This window comes from Schistocerca nitens, chromosome 7 (assembly GCF_023898315.1).
Source record: "Schistocerca nitens isolate TAMUIC-IGC-003100 chromosome 7, iqSchNite1.1, whole genome shotgun sequence".
Lineage (NCBI taxonomy): Eukaryota > Metazoa > Arthropoda > Insecta > Orthoptera > Acrididae > Schistocerca > Schistocerca nitens.
Genome location: NC_064620.1, coordinates 229428762 through 229454970, shown reverse-complemented (window position 1 = coordinate 229454970; position 26209 = coordinate 229428762). Strand labels below are relative to the sequence as shown.

General features: G+C 43.9%; 1 protein-coding gene and 1 non-coding gene across 7 annotated transcripts in view; both read right to left on the bottom strand.

Annotated features, from left to right (window-relative positions):
- The window catches only part of LOC126194700 (focal adhesion kinase 1), a 775803-nt gene that overhangs the window by 345382 nt on the left and 404212 nt on the right, over nt 1-26209 (bottom strand). The window lies entirely within an intron of this gene.
- Nucleotides 4581-4655, bottom strand: Trnas-cga (transfer RNA serine (anticodon CGA)). Its single transcript has one exon. It is a non-coding gene; the product is annotated as a tRNA-Ser (tRNA).

The following is a 26209-nucleotide window of genomic DNA, read 5'->3' as shown; positions in this document are numbered from 1 at the left end:
TTCAATTCTTCGTCCTTGTTAGATAGCGTTGTAACTTTTCAGTAGGAGCGGAATCTTGGTGCTTTCATTCATAAACAGCCATTCCTGTGCACACAGCTGCACTCCATGGTATGTGTATTCACAACTAAAGTAAATGCTGGTCTAATTGTTGCCACTAGATTGCTCAACACAAATAACAGCGTCAAAATTGACCACAGAGGTAACTTTTACAGTTAAAGATGTGGACTGCTATGTATGTAGTCAGCTGTGTACTGGGAAGTCGGCTAACAACCCTAAACCTAAGTAGTACAAAATAATAAAGTTTTGTGAGACAAGGCAATAAAGTGTTTCATTTAGTTAATACAATATTTATCACCAAGAAACCTCAGTTGAAAGTCAACAAATACATTCGAAATCGGTCACCTTTAACTTAAACGTGAATGTAACTAAAATCTTACATTAAAGAAATAGTAAGATTAAATAACGTTCTTGGTTCTTGTGCCAACGCAGTGTCAAAATTCCACATAGAGCTGACTGCTAAATTTATCAATTTACGAACAAGCAGAAGAATAACACGATAATAATATTAGCAGAGAGACGTTTTGAGAACAGAACAGCGGTGTGAGGCAGCTTCCCAAAGACATCGGCTGTGGTGGAGCTTTGATCGCTTGTCTGTTACAGTTGGCCAACAAGTGATAAGCAGTGGCAGGCAGACGATGTCCGGCTGCGGAAGAGGGCGAGCGCGATATCCTTAGCTTGCAGCACTGTGGCCCACGTAACGCTCCTGATTTGTCGACCTAGCGCACATCAAGGCTACCAAAGGAAACAATGGGGTGCAAGGGAATAACGAACGACCTCTGCCTACCCATACACAAGGATATTGTAGACATTACTCGCCCCCTCACTTAGGTACCCTATACTGGAAGGATTCAAACATTAGCGAACCTTGACCCGAGAGGAGGGTAGGACGAGAGCAGTTTAAGCACTTATACTGGGTCTTTGACCTTGTCACTAATAAGGTACGGTAAGATGGGACTTTTATAGTTTCAGCGTACACTCTTGTATAACGTAGATTGGAGACATGTGATCTAAAAATTTGTGCCTGAGGGCAGTAAGATACCGATTATGTTATTGTGGTCTTCCAGATACCGCGAAACATATATTGTTTCGATAACACAAGATAATCGCAACATAAGCAGAACAACTGAGCCGGCCGCGGTGGTCTAGCGGTTCTAGGCGCGCTGTCCGGAACCGCGCGACTGCTACGGCCGCTGGTTCGAATCCTGCCTCGGCGATGGATGTGTGTGATGTCCTTAGGTTAGTTAGGTTTAAGTAGTTCTAAGTTCTAGGGGACAGATGACCACAGATGTTAAGTCCCATAGTGCTCAGAGCCAGAACTGAAGTGGCATTTAGAGGTGGCAACTTTGGTAAAAAGATTTCATCCGTCTATTTTAACGATATCAGCTGTTTATATGGTGTGCTGTTACATACTTGTCTTTTAGGCTTAGTAAAGGGCGACAGCAGATAACGTTTTGGGTAAGAATACGCTTTGGAAACACGTCATGAAATCAGACCTTTAAATTTACCGTCTCTGTCAATCCAACGTGAGTGGTACCGACATCTGCTCTTCTTCTATTTCAGTTCATCATTTTTGTGTTTTACACATACAGCTTGAGTACTTACCACATGACACAAGGATTTACAATGTTAATTATGGACGAAAGATAAAGGTCTCGGTGGGGCCATTGGTACATGTACTGGTGTACGGGCCCATTTGAAAAAGTTCCTTTCTCTCGGAGAAAACAGAGACATCCTAATCACTAGTCCATACATTGCACGCAGACATTTCTCTCTTATCCTATGCGCTGTCGGCGTGTGAGTAAACATAGCGTGTCCCAGTAGGAATGATCAATATTCAAGGACATGACAAGAACGATCATTCGAAGTAAGAATGTCTTGCTAACATGGGCTCTAAAATGCTACATTAAGAGATATGAACACTTCCTCACCTTGGATAGTGTGGAACAAATGTCTTTGACTGCGGGCTCTATGCTATCCATTTGGGGGGGGGGGAGATAATATGGACCAAAACACGAAAAAGTTGGCTAATAAACATGAGCTCTAAAATGCATACGTTAAGAGCTATGAGCACCTGTTCATCTTCGCTACTGTGAAAAATATACGTTCTACTGAACTCCATTTTAAAGCCCACGTTTACTACACTTTTTTGCTACGAATGGTGGTTCCTGTCATCTCCCTGAATATTAACCCATTGTTCCTCAGACACCCTGTATTCTGAGATGCTCTGGTACAAATGAATATTTTAGAGTGACTTGGTAACGCCGTTTACAAAAGTTCGTAACTGTTACAAGTCAGAAACAGGCGCCATTAGTTGTGAATCAAACATCAGCATTCGCTGCCATGCGCGTTCTCAGCCACAAGCTTTCAAATGATTGACTCCAAGTTCTCCACTGCACGAATACTAAACAATACCGATTCTGCGAAGTCGCATGTGTGGATATGTCCTGTGGACACAGTAGGAAGTTTTTTTGTATAGCAAGGCAAACCTGTGGTCGCGCCCTCCAGAAGCGCTGGAGCAACTGTTGCTGCAGTTGAGGCGGGATACGTACCTGCAACAAAAGGAAAGCAAACATGTAAACCAAGTACTGGTAGAGTCCCTACCTCAGCTTATGTGTAATTACTCGTATAAATTCCTCGAGCTACAAATGATAGAACGAAACTCTGTGTTTAACTTATAGTCTGTCATAAAAAGTATACACCAGGTAACTCTGATAGTATCAAACATAGGCCTTAAATTGAGGTAGAAACTTCTAAGAATGTATACGTTTGGAGCACAGCACTCTATGGTAATGAAACATGGACAGTAAGAAACCCGAAACAGAAGAGAATCGAAACATTTAAGACATGGTGCCACAAAAAAATGTGGCAAATTAGGTGGACTGATAAGGTAAAGAATGAGGAGGTTCTCTGCAGAATCGGCGCGAAAAGGAATATATGTAAGACACTGAAAAGAGGAAGGGACAGGATGGTCATCTGTTAGCACACCAGGTAATAACTTCCGCGGCATTAGAGGGAGCTGTAGACGGTAAAAACTGTAGAGGAATACAGAGACCGATGACGCAAAACAACTTTCACAACGTAAACTTATCGGACGTTCATGCCACACAGAGGAACAGTGTCGCGTCAGATGAAGAATATATAATGAAATAAACTGTAACATTACTACAGCGCTGTCTGTCCTCCTAAAACAGTGGTTCCGAACTTGGGGATAATTAACCCCGGTCGGTGAGGCCGTGCGGTTCTACGCCCTTCAATCTGGAACCTCGTGACTGCTACGGTCGCAGGTTCGAATCCTGCCTCGGGCATGGATGTGTGTGATGTCATTAGGTTAGGTTTAAGTAGTTGTAAGTTCTAGGGGACTGATGAATACAGATGATAAGTCCCATAGTGCTCAGAGCCATTTGAACCATTTTTGAACCAGATGGGTAAAATGATATTTTCTGAGGGATAAAAGCTACACGATTCGATTCTGTTTCAGGCACGAAACTAAATTTTTTTCAAAAGATCATTACTATTATCCCAATTTTGTACGACTCTAATACTGATTACATAAGTTACCAATAATCACTTTTTCTCAGTTAGTAGCATTAATGCGGTGGAGGTTACAGGTTCCTCACATAGTCCACCCACTACACACATACTGTATGTTGTGCTTTTTCCATACATCGCTGATGAAAAAAATGAGACAAATGGGAAGAAATGCTAAATGTCTCAAGAAAACTCTTGTGGTTGTAGACAATACCTGCAGCAGTGCAGAAATTTCTTCATTACTCGCTTCGAAAGAGATAAATGAATTAATCGACAGCACGACACAGCAGTAACTACATAAGGGCTACTATAGTGCTGTATACAGTTTTATTATTATTAGTACAGTGCACACATCTGAACACGTTTGATTTTAAATGGGGTTGCACTGTGCAGCTAAAGTAAGTGTCGCAATGGAGAGGAATAATTAATGGAAAGTATGTTGTGCAACAAAAGGATGTCCTCAATGTCGATACTTGGCTTTCTTTTCTTAGAAGGAGTTGTAGGTAGCACTTGCGACGCATCACGAATTTCTCCGTCATTCATTCATTCATTCTCTCTCTCTCTCTCTCTCTCTCTCTCTCTCACACACACACACACACACACACTCTCACACACACACACACACACACACACACACACACACAGAGAGAGAGAGAGAGAGAGAGAGAGAGAGAGAGAGAGAAAGCAATCTAATTTAATTATTTTCTGGTAGCAACTAGGTTCCACTGAGGGAACAGTTTTGGGGGGAAAAGAACGAAACTTCACAGTATGTACACCCTGGCTTGCCAAACAGTTTTTGCTTGTCCAGAGTTTCGTATGAAGAGCTTAGTGCAAAGAAGCTAAAGTGTAAATAGACAGAAATGAAGTGTTATGGGGGAAAAAGACACAATCTAGTAAAAGAAACTTTGATAAACAACAGTACTGTAGAATGAGATTTTCACTCTGCAGCGGAGTGTGCGCTGATATGAAACTTCCTGGCAGATTAAAACTGTATGCCCGACCGAGACTCGAACTCGGGACCTTTGCCTTTCGCGGGCAAGTGCTCTACCAACTGAGCTACCGAAGCACAACTCACGCCCGGTACTCACAGCTTCACTTCTGCCAGTACCTCGTCTCCTACCTTACACAGTTTTAATCTGCCAGGAAGTTTCATATCAGCGCACACTCCGCTGTAGAGTGAAAATCTCATTCTGGAAACATCCCCCAGGCTGTGGCTAAGCCATGTCTCCGCAAGATCCTTTCTTTCAGGAGTGCTAGTTCTGCAAGGTTCGCAGGAGAGCTTCTGTAATGTTTGGAAGGTAGGAGACGAGGTACTGGCAGAAGTGAAGCTGTGAGTCGTGCTTCGGTAGCTCAGTTGGTAGAGCACTTGCCCGCGAAAGGCAAAGGTCCCGAGTTCGAGTCTCGGTCGGGCACACAGTTTTAATCTGCCAGGAAGTTTCAACAGTACTGTAGATGAGAAGTGAAGACTGACTATGCTTCCACGAGTTTAGGTAACTGCCTGAAGCGCCGATATGTACAGAATACCAGTGGAGTCACGGCCAGAGAGATTTCAGAAGCTCGTGTGCGTCCAACTTGCGTCTCGAGTGCCGGCGCGGCGCAGTGCAGTGTTTACGGGGTCTCGCAACAGCAGCAGTAGCCTACACGAGACTACACAGAGAAACCGCCCGGCCTCGTCCTTGGAGCCGGCGACCCACATACACCTTCTCTCTCGACACATACCTCGGCCTGCGCGCTATCTTATCGCGACCTCCCCCCCTCCCACAATGGACAGCACAACACAACACCTGACACGCTGGTGTCGGTGACGGCTGCAGAGCTACACAATGCCCGCTTCGTGAAATCAAAATCTCTCTCTCTCTCTCTCTCTCTCTCTCTCTCTCTCTCTCTCTGTGTGTGTGTGTGTGTGTGTGTGTGTGTGTGTGTGTGTGTGTGTTGATAATGATGAATGAGCCGACTTGAATCCCCGCCAAGTTCCCAGCTGTTGCCGGGGTGTTGCTGGCGACAGGATCGGAATGTCAGGCAGCCTACGGAATGCTCCCAGAACAATACATAAGATACAAAATAATACGTTTTGCTCATGACAGCATAAAGTAATCCAGCTAAAAAGTAAAGAAGCCATCAATCGGAACACTTTACTAGGCAGGCGGTACGCCGTTGACATTCGCCAACCAATGATTTGCCTTAAAGTGTTAATGGTGTCGAGGCCTGGTTCAGCCATAGAACAGTGAAGGGAGAAAAGTGTTATGTTGTCACTAAACCATTGTAAATTGTACTGCTCAAACTTATTCAAAGGAAGTTATAATTAATACTGTTAAAAACCATTCAAAAGCCAATATCGCACAAAATATTTTTTTTATTCACGACAGCCGTTTTCAACAGTCTAAGCTGTCATCTTCAGGTCTTAAACATTTTTTTTTGTTCCTTTCACGCTGAACCTCATGCACAAGCGTAAAACGAAGTGTTGTACTACAAAAAAAGTTTAAGGCCTGAAGATGACAGCTTAGACTGTTGTGCGATCTTCGCTTTTGAATATTTTTTAACAAGTAATGAGAAAATACAAACATAATTTATCCATTATGCATTGTTAATTACAATTTTTAGATCTCCAATGGTATTTTACATACCAAATTAACTACAAAATGTTCTGTTTTATATCCTACTGCAACTGTAAATTTTACAAAGGTTTAGTAATCTAGGATTAATGTGGATTCCATATGATGAAACTACATTAAGATTTTCTTCCTCCACATACACAAAGCTTGGCCTAAATTGAAACTCAATCTATGTGATTGATCAAAAATTGAAGCAAGAATCTTTCTATTCGGAGAGCTACCCAATGAAACTTTAACTATCGGTATGCACTAAATAAAATATGACGCACTTACAGTTAACTTGTAACACACCAAGAGCATCTTCGATAATGAGAGAAGCTGAAGAAATGAATTAAAATTTGTGCCACGACCAGAACTTGAACCCGGGTCTCCTCGTTACTAGGCAGATGTGCTAATCATTACACTAGTAAGCAGGAGAACCGGGTTTAAGTCCTGGTCGTGGCACAAATTTTAATTCATTTCCTCAGCTTCTCTCATCATCGAAGATAAAGCTGAGCTTCATAAGTCTCAAGGAAACTGTAATTCCATCAGATCAACAGAATACCAAGAACAGTTACTGCAGCAATTATGATACTTTAAACCACAAGCCAGCCATAAATTTGATTTAGGTTTTCATTTAAGCCGCCATCATGACTGTTCTCAGGAAGCTTTTACTTATTCAATGCTCAGAAGTACGAATACCACCTAACCAGAAGACAAAATCAGACCTCAACATGTACACGCGTTAACAGTCTAAAAACGTGAGACCTGAGTTACTCCCGGCGTTTGCAATGATCAAATGACTTGCGGGAAAGCAGTCGGTTACCATCATCGATAAGGAAGTAGTTGAAATTAAATTAGCAGATAATCGTGCAAATACAGATGGTCGTTTTTGCTTAAATTCTGCTCTCTCTCTCTCTCTCTCTCTCTCTCGTCAAAAAACAGAGGGACAGAATTAATGCTACCTCGCCAGCTGTTTAGTAATTCTCACTATCGGTAAATTCTGATGTCGGTCGTCTTTGACTGGTGTGGTGGCTCTTGTGTTTACAGTGTGTAAGTGTGTGTGTGTGTGTGGGGGGGGGGGGGGGGCTCTTGTGCATTTCTCCGTGTTACCTTTGCAGAACTGCTCTGCAAACCTAGGTTTTAAACATTATTGCACAGCGCTTTGGTACTGCAATTATGCCTTGAAAATGACAGGGTGATCTGTCCAAATATCAGCGGTTGCCGACGACGTCACCCGGCTACTTTCCCGTAATTTATCTGAACATACGAAAATGGATTTCACAAGTCCCAATACGTTCATAGTGCCTCTTAACATAAAGATTTTAAGCACAACAGTGACCTTTTGTGTTTCTTGACATTAAAATTCTCTTTGGACTTTCTATAAGTTCCACTGTGTTTGACAGCGCTTTTCTTAGTTTAAAATCATTGCTACATCAGGAAGAGGCCAGTTACCGATTTGGAGGCTATTTGCAAGTGAATGCACGGAGCTATCAGATACTCAGCCGCCACAATCTTCAGAAGCACGGGTTGTCGTGATACTCAAGATTATGACTACTGATCTATCTGGTAGATCTGATAAAAATATAAGACATGTGATACTTCCTGATTCCCGGATTACGATAGCCGACGCAATTGGCAGCTCCTTGGTGACGCTTCGAAATGGCTAGTCGTCATATACCCCATGTCCAAAACGAACTGCGGCTTTGCCCGCCCGCAGCCACATGCGTGCCTACGGAGACCAAATGCAATATATTCCAGCAGGGAGGCAGGCTCTAGAAACAAAGTGTTCACTGGTACTTGTACGCAAGTGAGGTCCTATTAGGCGAGTACGTCCGCCCACGACTTGACTGCACCTCCGTGTCAAAAAGCCCTCACAACTGTAGTATGTAGACTGTCACCATCCACAAGTAGCTACTGCAACTATCGAGGGTGTTGTCTCCGTGAAGCAGTCCTCAAGGGAAAGGCTGATGCACACAGGAAACTGGGCTAGAGCGTGGGGTGGTGCAGAAGCCATTGGTTCAACACGACGCGAGGTCCCAAGTAAGCAGCAGTCAAATGGGGTGGCTGACAGGGAAGTCCTCTGTATTTGCTACTATAGAATGTTACCAACTACGCACAAAACAAACGGCTACTTGTCAGAATTCCTGTTCCAGTGGGAGAGTTGTTCAACGATAAACATTTGGCTTCGTAGGTTTGGACTCCGTCGTTTTCGTACCACTGACCCCTCTGTATCGTCCCGGGAAGGACTGTGTATACTATAAAGGCCAGATTTTGCAAGACATTTACGGCTAAATACTGTTAAAAGTGAGATGTACTGGAAAAACTGTGACTGCAGTTGTGAGGGTAAAAGAGTGAAGTTCAAAATGGTTCAAATGGCTCTGAGCACCATGGGACTTAACTGCTGACGTCATCAGTCCCGTAGAACTTAGAACTACTTAAACCTAACTAACTTAAGGACATCACACACATCCATGCCCGAGGCAGGATTCGAACCTGCGACCGTAGCGGTCGCGCGGTTCCAGACTGTTGCGCCTAGAACCGCTCGGCCACTCCGGCCGGCAAAAGTGTGAAGTGTTTCCTTTCATTTGGTGGAGGAGGAATAACATCAGCATACATTCGTGTGTGTGTGTGTGTGTGTGTGTGTGTGTGTGTGTGTGTGTGTGTGTAGGGAGGGAGCGAGGGAGGGAGGGAGGGGGAGAGAGTAGAGAGGGCGAGAGGGGAAGGGAGAGGGAGGGGGAGGGAGGGGGAGGGGAAGGGGTCAGAGGAGGGGGACGGGAAGGGAGGGAGGGAGAGAGTGAAGAGGCGTTAAACGGCAGGAAGTACTAAAATATCTGCCGTATCTTAGTGTGAAAAATGTTTCATAGCTGGTGACGGTAAATACACTGTTCTGGAAAATTTAAGGAGGCGATAGGTAAAGCAGCACAATGTATTAACATATTAATTACTCCCAATCGTGTACAGAAAACTGGGTGTCGCATGCCGTGAGGTCAGCGTGCCCGAGCGCCGAACTCGGCTGCCCCCGCAACACAAGGCAGTTGAAGTCACGGGAAAAGACAGTGTTTGTCGATTAGCGAGCAGTTACGGTGTACTGAGGTCGTGTCCTTCATTACAGCATGGCTCGGAGAAAACATCTGTATGACTTCAGAAGGGGAAGAATCATCGACAGCCGGCCGAAGTGGCCGTGCGGTTCTGGCGTTGCAGTCTGGAACCGCGAGACCGCTACGGTCGCAGGTTCGAATCCTGCCTCGGGCATGGATGTGTGTGATGTCCTTAGGTTAGTTAGGTTTAACTAGTTCTAAGTTCTAGGGGACTAATGACCTCAGAAGTTGAGTCCCATAGTGCTCAGAGCCATTTGAACCATTTGAATCATCGACAAAGTGGAAGTAGTATGAAGTTTGACGGGTATAGCCCAGGAGTTGGGTATTGCTCCCGTGCATCGGGAGCAATCCGACCCACAGGCACTGCTGCCCGGTGGTTGTCGAATGCAGTCAACTACTGCAGCAGATGACCGCTACACTGCACAATAGGCAGGAAGCGACCCATGCCAATCACGGGGTGCAATTTCAAACACATTTAATAGAACTGCAAGGTACGCAATCAAACGCTTCACAGTGTCACAGCGACTGTATGGGAGTTGTCTCTTTGCCCTACAACCAGAACGTTGTGTTCTGTTGACAGCAGCACATCAGCACCACCTGTTATAGTTTCAAGAGCTTATGGACTGAACCAACGAGAAGCGGGAGCGCCTGCTCTTCTGCGATGATAGATATTCAATATGAGCAGTATCTCTGGACGTATCCCCATGCGCCAAGCACTGAGAATACTTAATGCTCCCAGCAAAATGTCGAACATGATTGTTTTTTTGATCAAGGTGTTATGTTATGGGAAGGCAGAATTTTGCGTGGGCGTACTGACTACCAAATTTTTGAACATGGTACACTCACCACTCATCGTTATTGTAACACTGTACTCTTTTCTTATACGTGTCTCTTCAGGGGTACACTCGGTCCTGACTTCAGTTTTATGAACAACAAAGCACGACCGCATCTAACAGCGCAGGTGGAGCAGCTCTTGGAACGAGAGAATATTCGCGATATGCCATAAATGTTGTTGGTAATAAAAGTGACGGCTACAGCCGTATATAAAAGCGCAGACAAGAGGTAAGATTATCACATCGCTTTAGTTTCTAATAGTTTCAGTGATAGGCAGGACGTGGCATTGGGTCAATTTCTTCTTCATAGTCCAAAACCAACCAAAAAGCACTCTGCTGACGGATGATTAGAATAAAGATAATGAAGACGTAGAAACGAAAGGAAGATACTGTAAAAGGAAAAAGTCAAATCCATCGAAAAAACTTGTCTTAGGAGCAGACCAGATGTGATAATCTTACCTCTTGTTTGAGCATTACTGTGCATAAGCGCATTTATATACGGCTTATAAATTATAGATTGCAGTGATCAGTTGTCCTTTCTAAATTTTATTGTGCAGATCTAGATTTCGGCTAGAAGCTAGCCATTCTCAATGTACTATTATTTTGTCTCAATGCGATGCAATGCCTGTTGGTCGGGCTTCATCCACAGTTCATTGACTACTATAGTTGAATTCTTTTATCTTGGCGGCTCGCGCATGCCCGCCCACACGCGAGTGATTGCTGCGTTGCCGGTTGCAAACGACGCACGCGGCAAGAGAAGCAGCGCCATAGTGTAGTATAGTTCGCAAACTTACGTTTAGGGGGGAGCGCGCAGTTTATGAAGTAAAGCCACCACGGCCGCATTAACCCTTTCGCTGCTACAGAGACGTGCTCCCCGTATTTCGCGCTCTGCGCGATTTTGTCATCACTGCACTGCTCGCCTGTGCTGACACATGGTGTTCCGACAGCTTTGACACACTTATCATTGGATTTCACAAAAAATATTTGGCCCAAAAATTTGATTTTTACACATCTTCTTGACTGATACCTTCCCCCCATAAATGACATAATTTTGTTTCGATGTTCAACGCAGTTATTGTGCAGCATCAAATGTAGTAAACCATTGCACGAAATGTTGAAGAGTTTGCAGAGGTAAAAGTCCATAGCGTATACTTTCCGTATTTTAGTTGCCACAATGTTGAGAATGAAATGTGGACAATATACTTAAATTTCATATAAAATTTACTGTATAACAATATCTCATTTAATTTAAGTACCAGATATGTGTCGTATGTAATATTGAGAAATATTCTGTCTTTCGCGACTGTAATAAAAGTTTTATTTAGACCAGAGTCTTTTCGCTTTTTTCTAAAAAGTTCTGATTAAAACAAAATTGGCGAAGTACACAAAACTGAATTGTGGACGTAATAAAACATAGAAACTAAAATATATTGTCAATGAGGCGCAATGCGCAAAAAAATTGTGTTTGTCACAACGGACAGCAAATACTTGCCAAAACATAGATCAGTTGACGAAACATTGATTATGATGATGTTGCCAAAGCAGCGAAGCAAAGAACTGCGTCAGACAATCAAGTAGCTTGGCAACGTACGAGCCGAAATTCTGCTCTAAATAATGCTTTTAATACTGTCGCAAAGAATATATTTCAATATGAGTAGTCAAACAGCGACTGCGGAAGAGAAAATATACAAACAAAACAGATAACAAATATTGTATGTTGGCCTTTTCATTGTTTTTCATTGCCGTGAAAAGAAATATTGGAGGACAAAATTAGAAAAACCGAAAACTTATTATGATTATAATGAAGAGACAAAGAACTAGAAATTTCAAAAAATTACATTCAGACGAATAAAATTCATGAAGTAAGACACTTCGATATTGTTCTTAAATAAAAAAAGTATTATGCACCGAACGAGGTTTTAACTCAGAACTTGTTGCTTAGCAGTCAAACAACTTAACCATTACGCTAACGCAGCTCGTCATGCAAAGCCATTCCTGGAGGACTCTAAAATATCATGCAAAATACCGACAAATACTGTTGGTATGACTATGAATTATTCACGTTTCGTCGAAGCACAATAGGAAATAAATAATTACCGCTGTTCTTTATTGCCAAAAAGCAGTTCGTGAGAATGATACAAACACCTTTTCTCGCTATCGCCTGAATTCGGAGGCTCATTGCTTGTTTGGTTTAATTAATTAATAGAATATGAAGCAATTGGTATAAAGAATGCTTTTTCCAAACTTTCTATAAAAGAAAGTCTGCTATCAAGACATTGCTTTTGTTCAGTTACTTTATGACTGAACGTTTCTAAAACTGAAGCCACTCGTCCGTGGTCTGCACTGCAGTCAAGCTCTGGCAACGTCGTTCTCTGTTCATTGGCTGATTGTGTTTGGTGATGTCAGATGCGCAGAACGAATCTAAACTCGGCCGCCGTCGTAAATGACGCGCACTTTAGTAGTCGACGAACTGTGGATGACGCCCGACCAACACGCATTACGAGCATGAGCGAAAATAATAGTGCATTGAGAATGGCTAGCTTCTAGCCGTAATCTAGATATGCACAATAAAATTTAAAAAGGACAACTCAACACTGCAATCTATATTCTACAAGTCAATATAACAGTCGCTGAGTGCAACAGCTTTCTGAATGGAAGGTAACCTGTTTTATCTACGGCTTTATCCGTCACTTTTATTACCAACAACGTTTGTGGGATATCGTACGTATCCTCATTAATATATCGTCTGTCAAGTTTTCTCTGTGTGAAAAGTTGTACACAAAGGCATACAAGCAAAAGTTAAGGCCGATCTTTCGCATGATGTGTTGCTGCGAAGTAACATAACTCAATGAAACTTGGACCATACATAGAAGGAACTGCTACAGTACAATACAGAAGGTAACCGTGAGGAGGCAAGGTTTCCCTGCCGCGAAGCAGCACTGGGACGCACCCAACAGCTACAAAACGTAGATGTCAGCCTGGTGTGTAGCCTGGCTTTAAAACAAGAACGAAATGGCTTCTGGGAACAGTGCTACGGCTGAAGAGACGGAACCGCCGTGGGCAGTTCAGCCAGCAATAAGGGGAGTTATGCTACACTCGCTTTGCACCACAACGAAGTGGAACCTCCGTGGCTACGAAGCATCCCTCTTGAGAAGTCTTAACTGGAATTGCTCTCCCTCATACGCGTCTAGATGCGACAGCTAGCGAAGAAAATACGATAGCAGTTGGCACCTTAAGCTCACCGTGTGTTTGAATGTCACCAAACATGCTCACTGCTGTGAGCGTAGTCCGTTTGCCATGGAAGTTCTACACAAGTACTGTCTCTGCGCCAAGACAGCTCTTAGAAGCATGTAACCGTTTTGTCATCGGGCGCCGACACTGGTCCAGTTACCACAGTACAACACTGAGGCGGCTGGTCGACTTAGCTACTCGGAACAGGCAGAGGAAGGGCACTTCACTCTTTTTAGCGCAGGCCTAGCCCCTGTGACAGCGGCCGTCTGGTACTTCGATCATAGCAGCTGTTAGAATGCGACGGCACAAAATACGCACATATATGTTAGCCATGCAGAGAAATGGACCAGCTCCGTTTTGGCGTCGGAAGATGCGTCACTACTCTTCAAGCTGCCAAATTTCGGTTTCCAATTATTCCATCACTTGTCTTAATTTTCCTTTAGTTCTTAGCTGGGCATTTGTGTGTTCTGGATTGTATGCTTCTGACATGCGACATAGTTTCCCTTGTGATCGTTAGAAATGAGGTATTCTTGCCTCGTCAATAGCGGAAGTACAGAATACCTCTTACCAAAGGCTGAAATACGTGTTAGTTGGCTCTGAGCACTATGGGACTCAACTGCTGAGGTCATTAGTCCCCTAGAACTTAGAACTAGTTAAACCTAACTAACCTAAGGACATCACAAACATCCATGCCCGAGGCAGGATTCGAACCTGCGACCGTAGCGGTCTTGCGGTTCCAGACTGCAGCGCCTTTAACCGCACGGCCACTTCGGCCGGCCAATACGTGTTAGTACAACGGATAAAACCAGAACCTAGTGCTGAGTGATGGAGAGTTTTGGAAGGTCTTCGTGAGCAAGAAAAAATTCAGAAGACTCCCCCCCTCCCCTCCGAAACGTGTCGTTTAGTCCTTTCCATTTAAAGCAGCAGATCGAAGTAAAATGCATCTCACTATCCGTTTTTCGGTTTTACGAATATGTAAGTAGCGGAGCAAAGTAGTGTTTCCCTTGGTGAGGAGTCGCTACAGCTGGTAAATTTCGCTTCCCTGCTATGACTGTGTGGTTAGGAGGCTTATTATAGTGTGGGCGGCCCCAACGCAACCACCAGTGACGTAACACGTCCAGTTATTCTGCGCGCACAACAGAAAGATAACGGGACGTGATTTCATTAGCACTTCCATAAGCTGACGAGTGAGGATTTACGCATCGCTGTAAAGTTTCGAAATAACACTCACTGTCAGCACAAACCACCAGGAGGCCAGTAGGAAGTTCCGCTTGCGAAGTAATATCTTCAGCTCAGCTATTCTACTGCGCATCCCACCCGTAAATTTTCTTCCAGCGTGAATTATGTATGCACTGAAGTACACAACACGAGCCACTAAGGTAAAATATCAGGTAAAAAAAAAAGTATCGGTTAGAAGATTAGAGTACCGACATCGACGATACCGATACAAGATCTGTTCAAAATATAACAGGAGAATTAATTTTTGGGAGAGAATTTTATTTATTCATCCTTGTCAATGTTATCATCTTCAAAATATACACCACTAGATATTATACACTTACAACAGCGCTTTATTCAATCTACAAAACACTACTGGAATCAATCTTCGGGAGAACTTTTGGCTCTCTTGACGATGCGTCCTTAATCACATCTATGCTTTTAAAAGACGGCTCTTAAACGTTTTCAATTTTTAGGAAAGAAAAAAATCACATTGAGCAATGTCTGGCGAATATGAATACTGGGGCATCATTACATTATTGGTTACGGGCGAAAATTTACGAACCAGCAACGAAGTTCAGCAGGTGAATAAAGTTGGCGCAAAGCCTCGAATTCTTTCGCCGCAAATCCATGCGGTTATTTCAATTTTTTAGCGAAATCGTGTTAGCCTTTTGAATAGTACTCTTTACTGACCGTTCGACCTTGTGGGAAGAACTGAAGGAGCACTATACAGTTAAAAATCGAAGAACACAGGGAGCGTAAACTTCACAATTCACCGCACTTGTCCACCGTTTATCGGTCCTGGCTATCTAGAATGCTTCCTCTGAGACAATTGAAACTTAGTTTCGAGACATATCCGAAAATTCATGATTCTTCACCTATTGCAATACGTTCAAGAGTTCTGCATCGTTACTGACGTCAGCTAACTACTACCGGACATCTTGCATACGCCGTTCAGTTTGTCCGAAATTCAACAGTTCTGGGGAAAATGATGATTTCGCACTTTCATGCGCTAAACATCCGAAAATTTCAATGGCATATGGATTGATATGCCAAAATTATCAGCGACTTCTCTAACTGTGATTAAGGGATCATCCAAAATAATTTGTTTCACATTTTCCACGGTGTCATCGGTTGATATGCTGGGGTTCCCAGTGCGCTTGTCATTTTAAACATCTTCACGGTCTCGTTTGAAACACTTATACCACTGCTCATCCCTTTTAAGTCATATCAGACTCACCGACAGCAAAATTTACGTATCTAAAACTTTTCTGCAGTATATTCGGTTGTTATAGCACAGTTTTCCACGAATTCTCCGATCTATTTTTGTAAGAAAACTAGCTTTTCACCCACGCTTCGATCGCTAAAGCTCCTTGTTCCCACTCACTCAGCTTTTCTATCTGTTACATTCTCCCTCTCTTTGTCCTTCTCCTCTGCACGCTACCTCCGAACTGCCTTAATGCCCCCTCCCTCTTCCCACATCCTTCTCCCCCTCCCCTCTTCCTTTTTCATCTGCGTTTCGCATCTCCCTCTCTTTCATCCCTCTCTCTGTCCATATCCTCCCCTATCTGTCCACCTCCTCCTTCTTCTGCCTCTCTCCCGTTGTCCATCTCCTACTCCCCCCTCTCTGCCTGTCCATCACCTCCTACTCTCTCTGTCTGTTTCCTATCCGTCTCAACCTTCCACCAGCAGTGCCCACTCACATGTCTAGCACCTGCAAGGCAATCTTCCTCTACTCTACAAATAATTTTTTTTTTTTTTTTGCTCCTTAGGTGTAGGGTCCTCTGCAAAGCATGTTGATAAGGCAGGCCTACATGATTCTAACACAACACGCCTGATGTGCAGTGCAACCTACATGTCAGGGCTGGAAAGTCATATCAGCCCCTGAAATGTAGTTTGTTCTGCAAATCATTCAATTAGGCAGGCCATTTCTATCCCCACACAACACACCTATTGCGCAGAATACGTATCTCCACCTGAGTGAGAGGCATGAGGTAAAAATCCACACTGTATCAATACTCGTGAATTTTGCTGTTTGAGTGCCAAATTCACCTGAAATCGATTCATGGGTTTGAGAGGAGATCCCATACTATACTACTGGCCATTAAAATTGCTACACCACGAAGATGACGTGCTACAGACGCGAAACTTAACCGACAGGATCCCAACGGCCTCGTATCACTAGCATGACAGGCATCTTATCCTCATGGCTGTAACGGATCGTGCAGCCACGTCTCGATCCCTGAGTCAACAGATGGGGACGTTTGCAAGACAACAACCATCTGCACGAACAGTTTGACGACGTTTGCAGCAGCATGGACTATCAGCTCGGAGACCATGGCTGTGGTTACTCTTGACGCTGCATCACAGACAGGAGCGCCTGCGATGCTGTACTCAACGACGAACCTGGGTGCACGAATGGAAAAACGTCATTTTTTCGGAATAATCCACGTTCTGTTTAAAGCATCATGATGATCGCATCCATGTTTGACGACATCTCTGTGAACGCACATTGGAAGCGTGTATTCGTCATCGCCATACTGGCGTATCACCCGGCGTGATGGTATGGGGTGCCATTGGTTACACGTCTCGGTCACCTCTTGTTCGCATTGACGGCACTTTGAACAGTGGACGTTACATTTCAGATGTGTTACGACCCGTGGCTCTACCCTTCATTCGATCCCTGCGAAAACCTACATTTCAGCAGGATAATGCACGACCGCATGTTGCAGGTCCTGTACGGCCCTTTCTGGATACAGAAAATGATCGACTGCTTCCCTGGCCAGCACATTCTCTAGATCTCTCACCAATTGAAAAGTGTGGTAAATGGCGGCCGAGCAACTGGCTCGACACAATACGCCAGTCACTACTCTTGATGAACTGTGGTATCGTGTTGAAGCTGCATGGACTGCTGTACCTGTACACGCCATCCAAGCTCTGTTTGACTCAATGCCGAGGCGTATCAGGGCCGTTATTATGGCCAGAGGTGGTTGTTCTGGGTAGTGATTCCTCAGGATTTATGCAGCCAAACTGCGTGAAAATGTAATCATATGTCAGTTCTAGTATAATAAATTTGTCCAATGAATACCCGTTTATCATCTGCTTTTCTTCTAGGTGTAGCAATATATATTTATTGTGACTATCAACACGCGTGTAAAGTTTGTGACACCTCACAGTGTACTACATATCTGAATGTCTTAGACTGTAGACAGATACTTTTCAGGCATGTTTAGAACAACAAGAACAACAATAAAATCGTGTTACTGGGTTTACAAAATGGGCAAAATTGAAGAATTCGAATTTACTTTTTGAACACACCTCGTATGTTGGGGGAAGTGAATACCACGTGTTCAGGTGAATGTTCTCTGGGGTCACAGCTGCAGTCTGCACTCAGCCTTCTTCCTAACCAATGCAAGTAAGTATACTACAGAGAACAAAAGACCAATGAGATAGTGTACAAATCCTCTTGTACTTTGGAAGTGTTTGAATCTTATTGTTTCTTCTAGTTGCGGTAGCAAGCTATACAGTACCCTACCTGTGTTTTCTGAGTTTCAAGTCTCTCACCAAATGTATGGGATTTTCCTTTTTACTTCTGGAATGTTGTGACAGAAGATCCCACCAATTTCGTCGACCTACTACTGTGTCGTACTGACGAGACGTTCAGATAGTGAATGAGACAGACAGGACGGTAGCTACACAGGAAGGGATTAGCAAGGGTGCTGCCAGAATCCGTTATGTGAGACAACGGCGGCCGTGGCTGGAAGTCTGGAGCCTGACTGCGCCCCACGGCCGGCACTGTAGGCAAGGGCCGTTGCCACGCCAGGTGACAGAACGACGTGTTACTGCTCGCGTCTACTGGCCGGCTCCAAGGACGCGGGTCGTTTGCTGCTATGACGGCGGTCTCCAAAGGGATGCCACTACCAAACGTGGCGCTAGCAGTGGAGAAATGGCAACCGAAGGAATAACTCGAGAGGAAAGCTATTTCGGAACGCGTGTGCGGATTTTACAATGGGAAAACAGGCTGTGTTGCAGCGGCTACGAATGTTGCTATTAAATAATTCACATGGCGACAAGAATAACCCGAGTTGGCCCGTCAGGTATGACTCGTGGCTGCTAGAGAGTCGGGTGGCAGACGTCCTCGATTCATATTTCAAATGGTTCAAATGGCTGTGAGCACTATGGGACTTAACATCTGAGGTCATCACTCCCCTAGAACTTAGAACTATTTAAACCTAACTAACCTAAGGACATCACACACATCCATGCCCGAGGCACGATTCGAACCTGAGACCGTAGCGGTCGCGCGGTTCCACACTGAAGCGCCTAGAACCGCTCGGCCACACTGGCCGGCGATTCATATTTAACTGGAAGAATGCCAAAGGTTGAAATTGACGGTACACATAATTCGCAAAAATCAGCAGAGTTCTCTAACTGGGGAGGTACCAAGAACGGTGTCCCACACTGTTCAGTCTTGGGTCCCTTATTGCTCTTAAAAGGTATTAACGACTTGCCACTCTGTATTCATGAACATGCAGAGCTAGTTCTTTTTGATGACGATACAAGTATGGTAATGCTACACAACAAACATGAATTATCTGAAGAAACTGAAAATAATGTCTTCTGAAAATAATGTCCTCCAGAAAATTATTAAGTGGTTCTCTGCAAATGAACTCTCATAAAATTCTGTGCAGTAAATGGCATAACACTATTGATGAATACAGACTTTGAATAGTCTGTTCCTAAGGCAGAATATTCAAAATTTCTGAGTGTGTGCATTATGAGAACGTTTGATTTCATTTCCTTATGCTATTAGAATTTTTGCAAGATTCGGTGGTATACGTATCAGTAAATCAGCCTTCTACGCTTGTTTTCATTCATCGCACAAAAGTGTGGAATGAGATTAATAGCTGGAGTCCACCAAAGATCACCTTGTAGATATACATTGAAGGAACTAGGGATATTCATAGTAGCTTCGCAATACGTACATTCATTTATGAAATTTGTTATTAACAACCCATCAACATTCAAAAATAATGGTAAAGTGCATTGATAGAAGAAAGGATGATAGTCAGTGTTCTGGGTTAAATCTGACTTTGGTGCAGAAAGGAGTGAATTATGCTGCCATAGAAGTCTTTGGCAACTTACCAAATAACATTAAAAGTCTGGCAGATAATTAACCTGCATTTAAAATCACATTAAACGAATTTCTGAATGACAGCACCTTCTGCTCGACAGTTGAATTTTTAGATATGAAGCAATAATTGGAAAAAAATCATATCGTGTTCAAAAAAATCTTCAAATGTGTGTGAAATCTTATTGGACTTAACTGCTAAGGTCATCAGTCCCTAACCTAACACACTACTTAACCTAAATTATCCTAAGGACAAACACACACACCCATGCTCGAGGGAGGACTCGAACCTCCGCCGCGACTAGCCGCACAGTCCATGACTGCAGCGCCTTGGACAGGCCCTTTTCTTTTCTTTTTTTTAAATCTCATTTGGTTCGTTTTCGTTCGTTGCATGTGCTCGGGGCGGACGTCGCAAGACAACCGTTTCAGTTCGTCGTTGATCCATTAACTCATTTTTTTATTACAGAGGGCAGCGAACCCCCTGACCGAACACGTTGAGTTACCGTGCCGGCGACCGCTCGGCTAATCCCGCGCGGCGAAGTATATCGTGTAAAGAAACCATATGTTTAATTGATGCGTTCCACATCATTGCGAAATGTCGTACTCATGATGTGTGGAACAAGTATTATTGTAATATAATGTGACAGCACTCGTGCTGCAGCCGGTAAGACGCCGCCCAGAGTTCCGGTCGGCCGGCTCGTTGCGGTCCATCTGCAACTCCACAGCGCCTCAGCCCCAGAACGCTGCTGTCGAGTATCCACCGCCCACAGTTTTACACTGCCAACTCTCAGACACACACACACACACACACACACACACACACATAATTTCGTGAACGACACGCATTCGGCCATAGTCTCAAGTTAGGGTTCTAGCATATCCCACGTATTCGTTACTAACGCAAGTAAGGAATATTCCACGTGACTGATAGTACCGCTAAGTTACTGCCTGCTGAACGTTTCGTTGCACACTTAATGCCGGTTCGGTAGTCTTCCTATTCTTAGCGGATCAAGTAGTTCCTAACGGAAAATTGCTCCTATCGCAGCTTCTAAGCTCCTGGTTTAAAAGGCTGAATGAAAAGTGGGATAGAAGCTGCTTCATTCTATCTTCCTGAACACCATTAAAAATGTTCCTAAAAATTTTGGCATACAAAAACCTTCGCGCTCTTTCTAACATGCAACTCACCTTGTACTCTCACGACCTCCCCTAACTGCAACTCGCTCACACCCAGTGCTCCATCGCCATAAGTCTCTCGTACCCTTCCACTCTCACTTGTCCATTTTCACTCACTCACTCACTCATTCGCTGACACTATCTCTTTGTGACTCTCTGTCAATGTCTCCTGTCTCACAAGCAGAGTGTCATTCGTTCTGTCGTACTACTACTGTGTCCTCTCACTGTCACGTCTCCCTTTTGCTCTGTCTCACTATCTCATTCATTCCTTCCCACTGTTGCTGTCTCTTTTCACTATCACTGTCTCTCTCTTCCTCGCTCCTAGCACTGTCTCCTCCACTCTTTTCCTAGCACTGTTCTGTCACTCTCGATTATGTTTCACTGCCACTGTGTCCCTTTCTTTCTCTCACAGTGCCATTCTCTCATAGTCCCACTGTCTCCTTCGCTCTTTCCATGACACAACCACTCCTATTATCTTCCAGTATTTAATACTTTTCCGTTTCTTTGCCTCTATCACTGTCATCAATATGTTCAATGCCAAAATTTTTGGGAAATTTTTAAAGGTACCGAGAAAGGCACAATGAGGCAGCTGCTTCCCCACTTTTCAGTTAGTCTTTTAAATAAACGGGAACATATTCGCATTTTTTGTGCTCTGATAGGAGTATTTTTCCGTTGCAGCAGGGCATGTAACTCATATGAAACGAAATATATGGGTCAGTAAAACTATGATACTTTACTTATGTGGAATTGAAATAAGGCGAAACTAATTTTACACCTCAGACCGGATTTTACGTAAAAAAATTTTTGCATATGCTTCAGTACTACATCATGGGGTTCCCAGATGATAACGAAGACACTTTACGCAATATTTCTCCGTGCTGCGTCACTTTATAAACTATGTTTTTGTCTCACACTGGACTTTACGCGCATATTTTACATGTACAAGTAGAGTAACTTTGAACTTCTGTATCTCAGAACCGGATACGGTCACTAAGAAAATTTTTAAACTTGCTCGAGATCGGGATTTTAGGGATACACCGTAAAAAATACAGCCATTTGCTGTGCATAGCTGTTTTACAATCCGAGGCTCGGATTCGGCACCAAAAAACCATGTTTTTGGGTTTTCTCAGGAAGCGCCCATGAACTAAATGGTTCTTTCATTAGTCGCTTAAGACGCACCACAGACCACATATAGTGTGAAAAAAAATCAACCGATTTTCTCCATTTACCTAAGCTGAAGGAAATGTATAATATTCAAACTTTGGCCCTGTGCTGAAGGATAGTTACAGTAAGACGATCGTTCTGCTGGGTTTACTAATGGTCCTAGGCTAAGGGCTATCCAAAACGGCTGACCCTACCTTTTTATCGCCAACAGAACACAAGATATGAGCCCAGGAAAAATTCCGTTTCTATGCGCGGTGTTTTGAAATGCTGTCGCATGCGTCCCGACTGACTCAGACTACCAAAATCATTACATACGCCTACTACTCTTTCCCGCGCGTAGTTGTTTTGCCAAGGGGAGAGACGATAATAGCGCACAATCATCATTCAGTCAGAGGAAGGTTCGCAACAAAAATAAAGTCGTCTGCGTATGATACTTTATTTCCATCAGAATTTCACTCTCTGTCGCGACCTCCACACTATCATTTCCCTCGTTTTCGAGTCAACAGAGTAAAAGTGCTCAGGAAAGTTATATCCGTCATTTAGTTGTGTAATCTCAAATCCCCTCTATGACAAAAATAGAAGTAGACAAACCTCCCAGGGGAGGTTGGAAAAAATATGGAAATACAATGAGAAATGCATGCTTACACGTAAATGAAGTTAGCCAAGCTTGGATGTTGCACTGTTGTGTCTGACCACGAACGGCAATTGTGCAATGTCCTCTGTGTTTTCCAAGGGTCAGGCGTGACCACAACAATGGTGTCTGTAGCTGAGAGTGCGGTATGTCGGAGCTAAGTATATCCTAACGTGGGTAAATTGTTGGTGCTCGTATGATGAGTGCTTCCATAATAAAGGCAGCAGAACTGTTTTATGTTTAAAGAGACACCGTGCAAAAGATTTGTATCATAGAGGGAAAGCGGAAAACACCATCCGCTGTCACAACGCGGACAAAGTATGTGCTGAGTCACCAAAGCGGACGGTCATTGAAGTGGATTGTGACGAAAAATAAGACGACGATAGCTGCAAAAGTTACTGCGGGACTGAACGTCACATTCAACAATTCCGTCAGCTCGAAAATAACACGAAGGGAGCTCTATAAGCAGTAAATCACGTTGCGAATTGCAATTCCAAAACCTCTTGTCAGTGATGCAAATGCCCGTTAAAAGGAAAACGTGGTGCCGAAGCCGTAAAACCTGGATTACGGAGCAATGGAACGAACATGTAGAAGGATGAGACTTGTTTCACGCTGTTTGCAACTTCTGGTCGAGTTTATACAACGGCAATTCAGTGACGCTTTCGGCAGCCATACCGTGGTATTCCGTGGGCTCGATTGTTACTCCGAAAATCGCATCACTGGCAAGCCTTACGTGACCATTTCGGCTGATCAGACCTGACCCATGGTGCTGCTGTAAGCAGGTACAAAATTCCCTTGTAAACCATACAGACCCTTGTTTTATCCACTGTGAGAGGCCTCGAAGCTGTATTGAGCGCCAACTAGGTTCCTCCACAGTATTCTGTGTTTCTGGTGTTTCCGTATTTTTGTCCAACCTCTGTAAGCTATCATGGAAAAGCTACCGCTACACGGCACTTTACATTCAGAACTATGAAACCAAGTCTGCCGCCGAGACAAAACTTTTTCCACGATATCCAATATCGCAAAGTAACCGTTCGGCCCATACCTGTCTGCTGCTCCCAGTCCACTGTCTATCGCGTCAGTCATTTGTCAACAAAACTTGGGTACTGATTGCTCATCATGCTTTAGACGCTTCAAACGTAATGACGTCTAGTAACATTTTGTAATGGGCATGTGCCTGGACGGTACCGAATACATACTGTACAAAATATAGTCGTTAGCTTTAAAACCCCACTTCGTACTAACAACTGTCAGCTGAAAGAGATTATATATACATTTTCATCAATATGATGGATATAGTTGTACCATTCTAATTGTAGGGATGGAAATGTATTACCTGTATTGAATGGTGTTTTGGAAAGGGTAACTGAAATCAACAGCCAGGGTTCACATGCAACATTCTGTGAAAATTATAGAATGTAGCGCGCTGTATTTACGTTTCTGGAGCAGGCACATTTAATGTCTCTATTTATTAATCATTTGAAAATAGAGCACTCGAGAGAAACTGTGTTATTATTGATGAATACAACTTAGGGGAGAGTCGTCCAGTAGCGGATGGCTTACAGTATGGGCCACTACAGTGATTTCCCTTTACACCTCCAATGGCAGAAGTGTACAGTATGCACAAGCAAGCCTGTATATCTATGTGCACTGGAGTCGAATATCTAGTTCCGCTCTCCAGTGTTTTCTCTGAGTGCTTAATGGTGATCGCTGTAGGCCTTAGCGTCTGCAATATAGTTTGTTGTCTGTGGTACCCCTCTTGAAGGTCAGTGATTAATTTCGCTGCTACATTTCGGTTATCTTTGTTATGTACGGAACGACACCTAAGAAATGTTTCATGATAATTCCTATAAATGAACGTACAATATGACTAAATCTTATTGCGTGTTTGTCATTTAGTATAGGACACCCCATTATCTTTCAGTACCGGTCAGAAGTAATTTCAATTTTTAAATTATATATCCTTGTTTTTACTTCTTTTCAAACTAAAAGGTTGGAGAATGAGAAAAAATTAAGAGGAAAATTGAAAGAAGAGTGCATGTAAGTGGCTGTGGGCATGGCTGCGGCTAACAAAATAACCGTGAGGAAGGCAGCTGCAGCGTTCTCAACAATTAGAAAAGAGGAAGATCGCTGACGAAGGGGAGAGATTAGAGGAGGAAAAAAATAGTTTCTGGAGAAAAGTCGACGATAGCTGAACTTAAGTAGGGTGTTTCACAATAGAATAAACACGCAAAGGGTGGCAATGGAAAGCCAATTACACTACTGGCCATTAAAATTGCTACACCAAGAAGAAATGCAGACGATAAACGGGTATTCATTGGGCAAATATATTATACTACTACTGACATGTGATTACATTTTCACGCAATTTAGGTGCATATATCCTGAGAAATCAGTACACAGAACAACCGCCTCTGGCCGTAATAACGGCCGGCCGAAGTGGCCGTGCGGTTAAAGGCGCTGCAGTCTGGAACCGCAAGACCGCTACGGTCGCAGGTTCGAATCCTGCCTCGGGCATGGATGTTTGTGATGTCCTTAGGTTAGTTAGGTTTAACTAGTTCTAAGTTCTAGGGGACTAATGACCTCAGCAGTTGAGTCCCATAGTGCTCAGAGCCATTTGAACCATTTGAACCGTAATAACGGCCCAGATACGCCTGGGCGTTGAGTCAAACAGAGCTTGGATGGCGTGTACAGGTACAGCTGCCCATGCAGCTTCAACATGATGCCACAGTTCATCAAGAGTGGTGACTGGCGTATTGTGACGAGCCAGTTGCTCCGCCACCATTGACCAGACTTTTCAATTGGTGAGAGATCTAGAGAATGTGCTGGCCAGTGCAGGAGTCGAACATTTTCTGCATCCAGAAAGGGCCGTACAGGACCTGCAACATGCGGTCGTGCATTATCCTGCTGAAATGTAGGTTTTCGCAGGGATCGAATGAAGGGTAGAGCCACGGGTCGTAACACATCTGCAATGTAACGTCCACTGTTCAAAGTGCCGTCAATGTGAACAAGAGTTGGCCGAGACGTGTAACCAATGGCACCCCATACCATCACGCCGGGTGATACGCCAGTATGGCGATGACGAATACACGCTTCCAATGTGCGTTCACCGCGATGTCGCCAAACACGGATGCGACCATCATGATGCTGTAAATAGAACCTGGATTATTCCGAAAAAATGACGTTTTTCCATTCGAGCACCCAGGTTCGTCATTGAGTACACCATCGCAGGCGCTCCTGTCTGTGATGCAGCGTCAAGGGTAACCGCAGCCATGGTCTCCGAGCTGATAGTCCATGCTGCTGCAAACGTCGTCGAACTGTTCGTGCAGATGGTTGTTGTCTTGCAAACGTCCCCATCTGTTGACTCAGGCATCGAGACGTGGCTGCACGATCCGTTGCAGCCATGCGGATAAGATGCGTGTCATATCGACTGCTAGTGATACGAGGCCGTTGGGATCCAGCACAGCGTTCCTTATTACCCTCCTGAACCCACCGATTCCACATTCTGCTAACAGTCATTGGATCTCGACCAACGCGAGCAGCAATGT